At 48.3% G+C, this 13,307-nt stretch overlaps 1 protein-coding gene across 1 annotated transcript in view; it reads right to left on the reverse strand.

Annotated features, from left to right (window-relative positions):
* dhrsx (dehydrogenase/reductase (SDR family) X-linked) overlaps positions 1-13,305 on the reverse strand; it is a 35,221-nt gene extending 21,916 nt beyond the window's left edge. Inside the window, exon 1 of the mRNA XM_014150061.2 lies at positions 13,024-13,305. The gene's annotated coding sequence lies outside the window, so the exon portion shown is untranslated. The remainder of the gene's footprint in view (positions 1-13,023) is intronic.
* Positions 13,306-13,307: the final 2 nt, after the last annotated feature.

Below are 13,307 nucleotides of genomic sequence, written 5' to 3' on the forward strand. Positions count from 1 at the left end.
TACTATGTTTCCCTTGGCGGTGTGATGCTGAATGCAAAAAATGGCTCCATTTACCGCACTATCATCTAAGGAAGGTTTAATGTACATAATATTGCCTAAGGCCCAAGGCGTTGTGGAAACTCCAAGATTTAGGCTTTTGCTCAGTCCAACAAAGTCTTGAGTCAAGCAAACGACCCGGACTGATAGACCCTGTCGGTTTGCCTACATTGGTGCCGAGATCACACAGGAGTCTATCAGTTTATCCCAGCGTTTCCCAAAGTAAGGGTCGCGATTTGGCTGATTTGAAAATGGGGTTGCAAGAGAAACTCTAAAATGCATTTTTTAAACATTGCGCATGGTTCATAGAACCGATGTTAACGTCAGTAATCTCTGGTAGCCACTAGAGTTGTAATAACCAGAGCGGTTTCTGGTTTCTTCCTACAGTGCAAATGTGGCTCTATCTTATGTGTCTTCTGTTTCCATCTGCAATGCCCACAATCCGAGCAGGACTAATTAGAACAGAGTGGACAAGACCAGGCACCAAATCAGACTGGGGAAAAAAGTACTTTATCAATGATGACATCCCTTTCTACAAAGAAGGTCATACAAAATAATTGTCTTCTGAACTTCCCAATACCATTCTGATGCATTTCAGTCACTTCAACCCCATACTTCCTTCAGATTGAAATCATGTCAAAAGTATAGTCAGACTGATTTGTAATAGGCTGTCAAATTTACATTGGCCGTTGATTACATCACTTTATTTACATGGTGGGTCGTGAAAACATTTTGATATCAAAATGGGGTCATGGGCCCAAAAGTTTGGGTACCTCTAGTTTATCCCTTTCAGTAGAGATGAAAACCCACAAACTGTAGCATTCCACCAACTTTTCTTTCCGCCAACTGACCTAGTGATGATTGTGGCAGTGGCATGTATACATGGACGCCAAGTGAAGCGAGGCTAACAAAACATACAAAATAATTTATAGTTCGTCTCTCTGTGTTTCATAAATGTCCTTCAATTCGCAAGAGGCTGAATGTATCTCACCGGAGAAAGCATTCGGGCGAATGAAACAGCGTCCCTCTGTCTCAGTATGTGCAGAGTATCTATCTGATGCTGTAAGGTCAGAAAGAGTATGACGTTGTTGCAGCGCGTAGCATTGAATGCAAGGGAAGTCAGCGAGCATTATGCACAGTCACTTTAATTACTCTACCTACATGTACATATTACCTCAATTACCTCGACTAACTGGTGCCCCCGCACATTGACTCTGTACCGGTACCCCCTGTATATAGCCTCGCTATTGTTATTTTACTGCTGCTCTTTAATTATTTCTTCCTTTAATTTCTTACTTTTTTAGGTATTTTCTTAAAACTGCATTGTTGGTTAAGGGCTTGTAAGTAAGCATTTCACTGTAAGGTCTATTGTACCTGTTGAATTCGGCGCATGTGACAAATAAAAATTGATTTGACTTGATAAAATAAAAAATCATAGCCAATCAGCGTTGAGCTAAAGTGAGTGAGTACAGCTGTGAATGGTCCTGGCACACCAAAAAAAAAGTGTCAAGGGAAGCTAGTTTGGATTTGGCTTCAGGCCAATCACATCACAAGCCAAACATCATTACTGACAGAGAAAACATGAACTGTTGCATCTCGTTGTGTTGTTGTCCTCTGGTGGCTAGCTAGCTAGCTAAAATTGTCCCTTTCTTAAATTAGCCAAGGATTATTTCTCCGTACTGGTCAATGATTATAACGGTGATTCTGATCCAACCATAAATTCATATATTGTGCCCCTGGCCTGAGAGGATGGAAGTTCAACATATAGCTAGATGTAGTATGCTAATGTTACCTAGCTGGATTGGCGTATTGTTGCTCATGAAAGGAAGTTAGGCTAGTGAGCACGTATTTTAGCCAGGTAGCCAAGGACAACAAAAACTAAAAGCGTGAAACATATAACAAGAGTCATAGACTGTTCAGACAACATGAAAGAGGAGGATGGTATTGGCATTTCTCTACAAGTGGGGTGAGTCAACATGTTTTTTTCTACTTGCACACACGCACGCACACACACAGAAATCAATACCATAGATAGCCACATCATATTTAGCTTATGTTGACTGGACTAAATCACTTTTGGTATCTTTTAGTTGTCACTGTATTAGACTAAGCATAGGTGATTATATGATGTTGAAATGGTGCTGGAATAGTGGAGGCAGCTCCTGTTTTCTTTGCGACTCTCCAAGGTTCTAAAGAAACAGTTGTTTAGAAGTCTGAAAATGTCGGAAACATTACCTTGCTTGACCATGCTGTAGGTCATGTAGGTTTGTTACATGCAATATGTTTTGTGGACTTCACTGGATAGACGTTGCTCTCCAGTAAAAAAATAAACAAATGTGTGGTTAAATTTATTCTGCCACTGTGTATTCTTATTGTCTCGGCCTTAGGCCTATATATCACAAGGCATATGCACTAAAAGGTTATAGAGCAAACAATGCAATTATCACAACACATAGGTTGTAATATGGCAGTGATTTTACCCATGCACCGCTACTGGATTGTCGTAATGTATTTAAAAGTCCTCAGTATAAATGTTGCTTTTCATCTAACTGTCTTTGGCACGCATTCAATTGTGAACATTCTATTGTTGTTGTCTGACAAACTTGTCCTTGTAAAAAATTATAAACACAAAAATGGCAGTCTGCATAACATCGCAACAGCCTGGTCCAAATAGCAACGTTACCTGCACATTTTTTTGCACCAAAATAAACGTGTTTAAAAATGTATTTAGAATATCTTAGTAGCAAGCCAGGCAACTAAAATCTACTTTCAAGACAATGTGTTGGTTTGTTGCTAGCTATCTACCATTAGCTGGCTAGCCAGCTCATTAAAATACGAGAACCATGGCAATTGCTACATAAGAGGACACCGAGGTCTGGACCTCTGTCATTTTTATTTTAGGAACTCACTCAAGGTCTTAGTGTTGAGAGTTAGAATAGAATACACAAGGTGCAATTTCGAAAATTGGTTGTACAGTTTCATCTTTTTACTCACTGACAGTCACTCAGTTAGCCATGACAGTCACTCCATTAGCCAATACCAGTAATTGTTTTTGAATAGTTAATTAGTCTAGCCAGCTATCTAAACTTGTATTAATCATGGCCGAACTACTGACTGGGCACAAGGGGCACATTTGTTTTATTTATGTCAAGTGTCATTGTGCAGCAGTTAGGACGGAGTCAGGCGCAGGACACAACTGAGGAAAATACGTACTTTACTCGAAGAGAAACAACAATGATTTCTACGCAGGGAAAAACACACCAGCTCACAGAAGTCTTGAACACTAAACAAAGAACAAACACGCACAAAACCATGTGGGAACCAGAGGGTTAAATAGGGAATAAATTATAACGTAATGGGAACCAGGTGTGTACAATCAAGACAGAACAACATAGAAAAAGAAACGTAGATCGGTGGCAGCTAGAAAGCCGGTGACCTTGACCGCCGAACGCCGCCCGAACAAGGAGAGGCACCAACTTCGGCGGAAGTCGTGACAGTACCCCCCCCTTTACGCACGGCTCCACCAGCGTGCCGACACCAGCCTCGGGGACGACCCGGAGGACGAGGCGCAGGGCGATCCGGGTGGAGACGGTGAAATTCCTGCAGTAAGGAAGGGTCCAGGATGTCCTCCACCAGCACCCAGCATCTCTCTTCCGGACCGTACCCCTCCCACTCCATGAGGTACTGAAGGCCACTCGCCCGACGCCTTGAGTCCATGATGGCTCGACACAGTATACGCCAGGGCCCCCTCGGTGTCCAGAGGGGGCGGAGGAACCTCCCGCACCTGACTGCTGGAGCGGACCAGCCACCACCGGCCTGAGGAGAGACACATGGAACGAGGGGTTAATACGGTAATCAGGGGGAACCTGTAACCTATAACATACCTCGTTCAGTCTCCTCAAGACTTTAAATGGCCCCACAAACCGCGAACCCAGCTTCCGGCAGGACAGGCGCAGGGGCAGGTTTCGGGTCGAGAGCCAGACCCTCTCTGCGGTGGCGGTCGGCGCTCGCCTTCTGTCGCCTGATGGCCCGTTGCAGGCGCACATGGGCAGCGTCCTATGTCTCCTCCGAGCGCCGAAACCATTCATCCACCGCAGGTGCCTCGATCTGGCTCTGATGCTACGGTGCCAGGACCGGCTGATAACCTAGTACACACTGAAACGGAAACAGGTTACTGGAGGAGTGGCGGAGGGAGTTTTGGGCCATCTCTGCCCAGGGGATGAAAGCCGCCCACTCCTCCGGCCGGTCCTGGCAATAGGACCGCAGAAACCTACCCACATCCTGGTTAACTCTCCACCTGCCCATTACTCTTGGGGTGAAACCCTGAGGTCAGGCTGACCGAGACCCCCAGACGTTCCATGAACGCCCTCCAGACCCTCGATGTGAACTGGGGACCCCGTTCAGACACTATATCCTCAGGCACCCCGTAGTGCTGGAAGACGTGTGTAAACAGGGCCTCTGCAGTCTGTAGGGCCATAGGGAGACCAGGCTAAGGAAGGAGACGGCAGGACTTAGAAAACCGATCCACAACGACCAGAATCGCGGTGTTTCCTTGTGACGGAGGAAGATCCGTCACGAAATCCACCAATAGGTGTGACCACGGCCGTTGTGGAATGGGTATGGGTTGTAACTTCCCTCTGTGATGGTGTCTTGGTGCCTTGCACTGGGTGCACACCAAGCAGGAGGAAACATAAACCCTCACGTCCTTAGCTAAAGTGGGCCACCAGTACTTCCCACTAAGACAGCGCACTGTCCGACCGATGCTGGGATGACCAGAGGAGGGTGACGTGTGGGCCCAACAGATCAATTGATCACGGACATCAAACGGAACGTATAGATGCCCAACTGGACACTGGGTGGGAGTGGGCTCCGTACGTAATGCCTGCTCGATGTCCGTGTCAACCTCCCATACCACCGGTGCCACCAGCCAAGAAGCCGGAAGTATGGGAGTGGGATCCGTGGACCGCTCCTCTGTGTCATACATCCGGGACAGTGCGTCTGCCTTAGCGTTCTGGGAACCTGGTCTGTAGGATAGGGTGAAAACAAAACGGGTGAAAAACATGGCCCACCTTGCCTGGCGAGGGTTCATTCTCCTCGCCGCCCGGATGTACTCCAGATTGCGGTGGTCAGTCCAAATGAGGAAAGGGTGTTTAGACCCCTCAAGCCAATGCCTCCACGCCTTCAAAGCCTTGACAACAGCCAACAGCTCCCGGTCCCCCACATCATAGTTCCGCTCCACCGGGCTGAGCTTCTTCGAAAAGAAAGCACAGGGGCGGAGCTTTCGTGGCGTACCCAAGCGCTGAGACAGCACAGCTCCTATCCCAGCCTCGGATGCGTCCACCTCTACTATGAATGCCAAGGAAGGATCAGGATGAGCCAGCACGGGAGCCGAGGTAAACAGAGCCTTCAGGTGACCAAAAGCCCTGTCCGCCCCAGCTGACCACTGCAGTCGCACCGGTCCCCCCTTCAGCAAGGAGGTAATGGGAGCCGCTACCTGACCAAAGCCCCAGATAAACCTCCGGTAGTAGTTGGCAAACCCTACGAACCGCTGCACCTCCTTTACCGTGGTTGGAGTCGGCCAATTACGCACAGCTGAAATATGGTCATTCTCCATCTCCACCCCTGACGAGGACAGGCGGTACCCTAGGAAGGAAACGGACTGTTGGAAGAACAGACATTTCTCAGCCTTGACATACAGGTCCTACTCCAACAGTCGACCAAGCACCTTGCGCACCAGGGACAAATGCTCGGCGCATGTAGCAGAGTATATTAGAATGTCATCTATATACACTACTACACCCTGCCCGTGCCGGTCCCTGAAAACCTAATCTACAAAGGATTGGAAGACTGATGGAGCATTCATCAACCCGTACGGCATGACGAGGTACTCATAGTGCCCAGAGGTGGTACTAAATGCCGTCTTCCACTCATCCCCCTCCCGGATACGCACCAGGTTGTAAGTGCTCCTGAGATCCAATTTGGTGAAGAAGCGCGCCCCGTGCAATGACTCGGTCACACTGGCTATGAGAGGCAGCGGGTAATTGTACTTAACCGTGATCTGATTTATACCTCTATAGTCAATGCACAGGCGTAAACCTCCATCCTTCTTCACAAAAAAGAAACTCGAGGGGGCAGGTGAAGTGGAAGGCCGAATGTATCCCTGTCCCAGAGATTCTGAGACATATGTTTCCATAGCCGCTGTCTCCTCCTGAGACAGAGGATACCCGTGTCTCCTGGGAAGTGCTGTGTCTACCAGGAGATTTATCGCACAATCCCCCCATCGATGGGGTGGTAGTTGAGTCGCCTTCTTTTTACAGAAGGCGAGAGCCAAATCGGCATATTCAGGGGGGATGTGCATGGTGGAGACCTGGTTTGGACTCTCCACCGTAGTTGTACCTATGGAAACACCTATACACCTCCCTGAGCACTGACGTGACCATCCCTTGAGAGCCCTCTGTTGCCACGAAATAGTGGGGTCATGATAGGCCAACCAGGAAAGCCCCAACACCACAGGAGAATCGATCAGGAAGAGACTAATTCTCTCCTCATGACCCTCCTGCGTTATCATACATAGTGGAGCTGTGACCTCCCTAATCAGGCCCGACCCTAAAGAATGACTGTCTAAGGCATGTACAGGGAAGGGCACATCAGCAGGAACAATAGGGATCCCTAATCTAAGTGCAAATGAACGGTCAATAAAGTTCCCTGCTGCGCCTGAATCTACTAGCGCCTTATGCTGGGAATGCGGGGAAAATTCAGGAAATTCAATACATACACACATGTGCGCAACAGGGAGCTCTGGGTGAGTCGGGTGCCTACTCACCTGGGATGATCCACCAGTGCCCTGCCTGCTGGCTCGACTCCCTGGGGAACCTATCCAGCACCGACCAGCAGCAGTGTGCCCTCTGCGGCCACAGGTGGTGCAGGAAACGGCCCCCCCTCCAGTCACCCTTAGAGCAGCACCTCCGAGCTCCATAGGTGTAGGATCGGAGGTGCTGGGAGATGGAATGGACGGACCCTGATCCGGACGTCCGCGGGTGGCCAACAGGTTATCCAGCCGGATGGATAAATCCACCAGCTGGTCAAGGGTAAGGGTGGTGTCCCTGCAGGCCAGCTCCCGACGAACGTCCTCACGTAGACTACACCGGTAATGGTTGATCAGGGCCCTCTCATTCCATCCCGCGCTGGCAGCCAGGGTCCTGAAGTCCAGTGCGCTCCTCATCCCCTGTCTGAGATGGAACCAGCGTTCCCCCGCCGCTCTCCCCTCAGGTGGATGTTCGAAGTCCACCCGGAAGCGGCGGGTGAAATCCTCATAGCGGACCAACGCTGCGTCTATTCCTCCCCATTCGGCATTGGCCCACTCAAGCACTTTCCCCGACAAACAGGAGATGAGGGCGGACACGCTCTCGTATCCCGAGGGAGCCGGGTGGACGGTCACCATGTAGAGCTCCAACTGGAGCAGGAACCCCTGGCACCCGGCAGCCGTCCCATCATATGCCCTCGGGAGCGAGAGCCGAATCCCACTGGGTCTAGGTGACGGAGGGATGGACAGCGGTGTGGGTTGGCGTGAAGTTGATGGGAGTGTGGGATAACCCCCTCTCTCCCATCGCTCCATGGTGTGCAGCATCGTTGCGTGCTGCTGGACGTGCTCCTCCACTGGTAACGGAGGACTGGGTGCACCTGCTGACTCCATTTTTTAGGTGCGTGTTTCTGTCAAGTGTCAGTGTGCAGCGGTTAGGACGGAGTCAGGCGCAGGACACATAACTGAGGAAAATACGTACTTTACTTGAAAAGAAACAACAACGATTTCCACGCAGGGAAAAACACACCAGCTCACAGAAGTCTTGAACACTAAACAAAGAACAAACACGCACAAAACCATGTGGGAACCAGAGGGTTAAATAGGGAATAAATTATAACGTAATGGGAACCAGGTGTGTACAATCAAGACAGAACAACATAGAAAAAGAAATGCAAATCGGTGGCAGCTAGAAAGCCGGTGACCTTGACCGCCGAACGCCGCCCGAACAAGGAGAGGCACCAACTTCGGTGGAAGTTGTGACAATTTAACCTTTATTTAAGTAGGCAAGTCAGTTAAGAACAAATTCTTACTTACAATGACGGCCTACACTGGCCAAACCCTAACCCGGATGTAGCTGGGCAAATTGTGCATCGCCCTATGGGACTCCCAATCACGGCCAGTTGTGATACAGCCTGGAATTGAACCAGGGTCTGTAGTGATGCCTCTAGAACTGAGATGCAGTGCCTTTGACTGCTGCGCCACCCGGGAGCATGTGCCCAGGGGCTCTGACCTCCAACCTCCAGAGGGCCCCCATTGATTCTTTTTTGTTACTTTCACTCAGATAACATATTAACATGGCATAAGTAATGTCAAAATGTGTAGAATTGCAGGAAATTAGCTGTACAACTGCACAAACTTTTTTTCTGTAAAGCAAAGGTATTTGTTTACCTTTTGTTTATTAAATACTTTTTTTGCTAAGCGATCCTTCTGTATTAAATTATAGTTTTTAATCCCGGTGCTGAGTTAATGTGAGTTAATATGTAGGGGCTAATTGTATAGCTAATAGACTATGTATTTGTAGATCGACTGAATGAAGCTACAGCAGCCATGGTGATAATGGCTGGGGTCATTTTTGCTTCTTTTTACTGTTCTCCAAATAGCATTTTAGAGTGACTGACTCGCCGGTGTCATAGTGATAGAATGCATCAGGTTTTGGTTATTAAACACTGTTCTTGAAAAGTTACAAGACAGCATCGCTGGCAGACAGTCTACAGTCAAATCAAGTCAACCCAATGTTGTGTGTTTCGATGATGTTGTTTACACTGTCAGGAAAGTGCACCGTCTTTGTGTTCTGTCAAACAGCAGGGAGCTCATTCCATGAAGGCCCCCTGAGGGATTGACAAACTTCAGGTTTACCTTTACTGGAATTATAGAGCAGTAGGCTAGGCTAGAACAGAGCAGGTGGGTATGCTCCAACTTTAAAGTGTTATGCAAATACATCTCTCTCTATTTAGAGGTCTCCTATTTAGAGGTCTCCTCTCCCTGCGTCCCAAATTGCACCCTATTCCCTACATAATGCACTACTTTTGACCTGGGCCCAAGAGTCAGTTGTGTCCCAAATTGCATCCTATTCCCTACATAAAGCTCTGGTCAAAAGTAGTGCACTACATAGGGAATAGGGTGCCATTTCGGACGCAGACAGTCAGTTCAGACTGCACTATTAAAAATAAAAGGTGCAAGTTGGAACCAAATAAGGTTCTTGAGAGCAAAGCCATAAGAAAACCATTTTAGGGTCTTTGAAGAACCATAAATGAGATGGTTCTTTGAAAAAAGAAAAATGAAATGGCTCGGCCCTCCAGGACCGTAACTGAATAGCCCTGCTGTATGGTTTTAAGCCTGATCTGCATATTTCCTATGGTGCCTTTCAAGTGATTTTTTTTGCTAATGACAGAGACATAGTTGTTGCATTCTTTCATATTAAGTCCTGTGGCCTTCATAAAGTGAGATCCTAAGTGAATATCTTGTCATAAAAATTAAATACCTTAAAGATTCGCTATGGGGAAATGTCTCCGCCATTTCCTGGTTGCTAAAATTCGAATAGTTCGCCTAATGTCATGCTCGTCGTAAACTGTGGACCAAAAAGCAGCGGGAATGTGTACACTCATCTTCTTTTATTAGAGGAAAACGTGAACACAAAACAAAATAACAAAAACAACGACGACTGAAGGGCGACTCTGGCTGCGCCGGACTGGAGGGCGACTCTGGCTGCTCCGGTTCCGTACTGTAGGGCGACTCTGGCTGCTCCGGTTCCGGACTGGAGGGCGTCTCTGTCAGCTCCGAACTGTGGGCCGTCTCTGTCGGCTCCGAACTGTGGGCCGTCTCTGCAGGCTCAGGACTGTGGGCCGTCTCTGCAGGCTCTGGACTGTGGGCCGTCTCTGCAGGCTCCGGACTGTGGGCCGTCTCTGCAGGCTCCGGACTGTGGGCCGTCTCTGCAGGCTCCGGACTGTGGGCCGTCTCTGCAGGCTCCGGACTGTAAGACATCGCTGGAAGCACTGGACGGGAAACTGTCGCCGGAAGCTCTGGACGGGGCACTGTCGCCGGAAGCTCTGGACGGGGAACTGTCGCCGGAAGCTCTGGACGGGGACTGCGCACTGAAGGCCTGATGCGTGGGGCTGGCTTTGGAGGCGCCAGACTAGGGACACGCACCACAGGGCTAGTGCGAGGAGCAGGAGCAGGATGAACTGGACTGGGCTGACGCACTGGAGACCTGGTGCGTGGGGCTGGTACTGGAGGTACCAGACTGGAGACACGCATCCCAAGGCTAGTGCGAGGAGCGGGAACAGGACGTACTGGACTGGGCTGATGCACTGGAGGCCTGGTGCGTGGTGCTGGCTTTGGAGGCGCCAGACTGGAAACACGCACCTCAAGGCTAGTGCGAGGAGCAGGAACTGGATACACCGGGCCATGAACAATCACTGGAGGTCTGAAGCGCACAGCCTGCACAACCCGTCCTGGCTGGGTGGTAACAGTAGCCCTGCACGAGCAGAGTGCTGGCACAGGGCAAACTGGGCTGTGCAGAGGCCTGATGGCTGCCGTGTGTAGAGCAGGCGCAGGGTAGCCTGGGCCTAGGAGACGCACTGGTGGCCAGATGTGCTGCGCAGGCATAATCCTACCTGGCTGGATGCCCACTCTAGCACGGCACCTGCGAGGGGCTGGGATCGCTCGCACCGGACTGTGCGTGCGCATGGGTGAGATTGTGCGCACTTCCGCATAGACCGGCGCTCTCATGATCCGCTGCTCCCCATAATAAGCACGGGGAGTTGGCTTAGGTCTATTACCTGACCTAGCCACTCTTCCCGTGTGCCCCCCCAAGAATTTGGCCTCTCGCACTTGCCAATTGGCGCGTATAATGCCTCGTAACGGCGCCGCTCCGCCTTGGCTGCCTCCAGCTCCTCCTTAGGCCGTCGGTACTCCCCAGCCTGGTGCCATGGTCCTGCCCCGTCCAGGATCTCCTCCCATGTCCATGATTCCCCATAGTCCATATAGTTCCTCTGCTGCTCCTTACCCCGCTGCTTGGTCCTTTGGTGGTGGGAAGTTCTGTCCATACCAGGCCAACAAAGAAATACACAACATAGAAAAACCATAGAAATACAAAACATAGAACAATACCCCAAAACCCCGGAACACATAAAACAAACACCTCTCTTACATAAATACATATCCCAACAAACCCCGAACCACATAAAACAAATACCCCCTGCCACGTCCTGACCAAACTACAATAACAAATAACCCCTTTACTGGTCAGGACATGACACCTAATTTAAGTTTATCTGACAAAACAAGCAAGTATAGTGTAGAGAATCATTGTACCATCTAAACCGCTATATAGTTTCCATAAGCAAAATATTGTATTTACAGCTGTTTGAAGCTGCTGTACAAAACTGAAAGTAATATATGCAAAAACAGCAACAGTTTGGGGAAGGCCCTTTCCTGTTTCAGCATGACAATGCCCCCGTGCACAAAGCGAGGTCCATACAGAAATGGTTTATCGAGATCAGTGTGGAAGAACTTGACTGGCCTGCACAGAGTCCTGACCTCAACCCCGTCGAACAATTTTGGGATGAATTAGAATGCCAACTGCGAGCCAGGCCTAATCGCCCAACATCAGTGCCCGACTTCCCTAATGCTCTTGTGGCTGAATGGAAGAAAGTCCCCGCAGCAATGTTCCAACATCTAGTGGAAAAGAGTGGAGGCTGTTGTAGCAGCAAAAAAAGGGGGGGCAACTCCATATTAATGCCTATGATTTTGGAATGCGATGTTTGACGAGAAGGTGTCCACATACTTTTGGTCCTGTATTGCATGGTTTTGGTTCAACTCTGGTTATTAACACCAACCCTGGGGTTCTTTTACACAACTGAGTGTTAATTTAACTCCCATTTAAATGTATGCAGGCTTCCATTTATTTCAAGAAGCTTTTAGAATTCTGAAGAACAGTAGATCCACATCAAGAACCCCATGCTTAAGTAAACTGTTCTTTATCAAGGCAAGAGTTATCCAAGGAACCTTAAAAGCTGAGGAAGAACAGCATGAGTGGGAAGTTCAGACTGAGTGGGATTATTAAATAAGAATTTTTTATGCATTGTAGAATAGACTACTGGGGGCAGTAGGCATAAATTGTTATCCAACAATATGAATAGGCTATATGCTGAGTGTCTGCATCAAAAAGCTTTCTCTTTGATTTCAATGCAAATATTTATAGAGATGGTTGGGATTTTGTTATTGCAATGTTATTATATCTAATGTTGGATACACAGGACACGGTATAAGGTCAAATGAACTAAAATAAAAAAGCAGAGCTGTTTTAAAGGTAAGCATTTACAGGACATTCCGCAGAATTGAAATATTCATAGAATAAAATCAATCCCATCTATTCCCATCATACTTTCCAATTGTGGATGAACCAAAATCAGAATCCGAACCATAATGATTAAATAGAATTTAAAATGTTATTGATGCCTCCTCATGTCTCTATGAATTGTCAACGGGGTTTTTGTTGGATGACCAATAACGGGACATTTGCGAGCGAGGGGGATAAGGGTGACACAGATGCTTCAAAAACGTGTAGCCTGAACCTCCTTCCCGCCTTCTTTGTCACACGATAGCAGCTTTTCCACTAATATACGTTTTACTGAATTATAAAATGTTACTATGAATACCAATAGAAATGAAGGGAAACAATCCCCCTGCTTTGCAATAGCCTACCTCATGCTAACACGAATGTGGCGCAACACGTTGGAGATCAAATTGAATAGGGTATTCAGCCTACACGATAGACATCAAAGGAACTGCACATATTGTACTCAACATCACCAATATATACAAACGAATTCCATGTTACCGTTGGTTAAATGATGCACCTTGAGCTCATGGTCAGAGCGGTCAAGACGCGCCTGTGGACTTACCAAAGGGTCACCCTGGCGCGTCTCCGTATAAGCCAAAGTCAGGGTATCGTCTGCTTTTCTCACGACAAGCGTCATATACCGTGGTCGCAATCCACGTCACGGCATATATACCATAGTATTACATAAAGAATGAGTAAGATGGCAAAAATAAACAAAGCCACTAAGATCGCCTTGTTAAATGGAGACAAGAAAGACTGCATGTCAGCAGCGAAGAAAAAGAGGACGAATAAGCGGGCTCTGTTGCTCCGGCTCTTATGAATGAAATGATGGACACGTTCTCTGCA

Source organism: Salmo salar, chromosome ssa16 (assembly GCF_905237065.1).
Source record: "Salmo salar chromosome ssa16, Ssal_v3.1, whole genome shotgun sequence".
NCBI classification, from domain to species: Eukaryota; Metazoa; Chordata; class Actinopteri; order Salmoniformes; family Salmonidae; genus Salmo; species Salmo salar.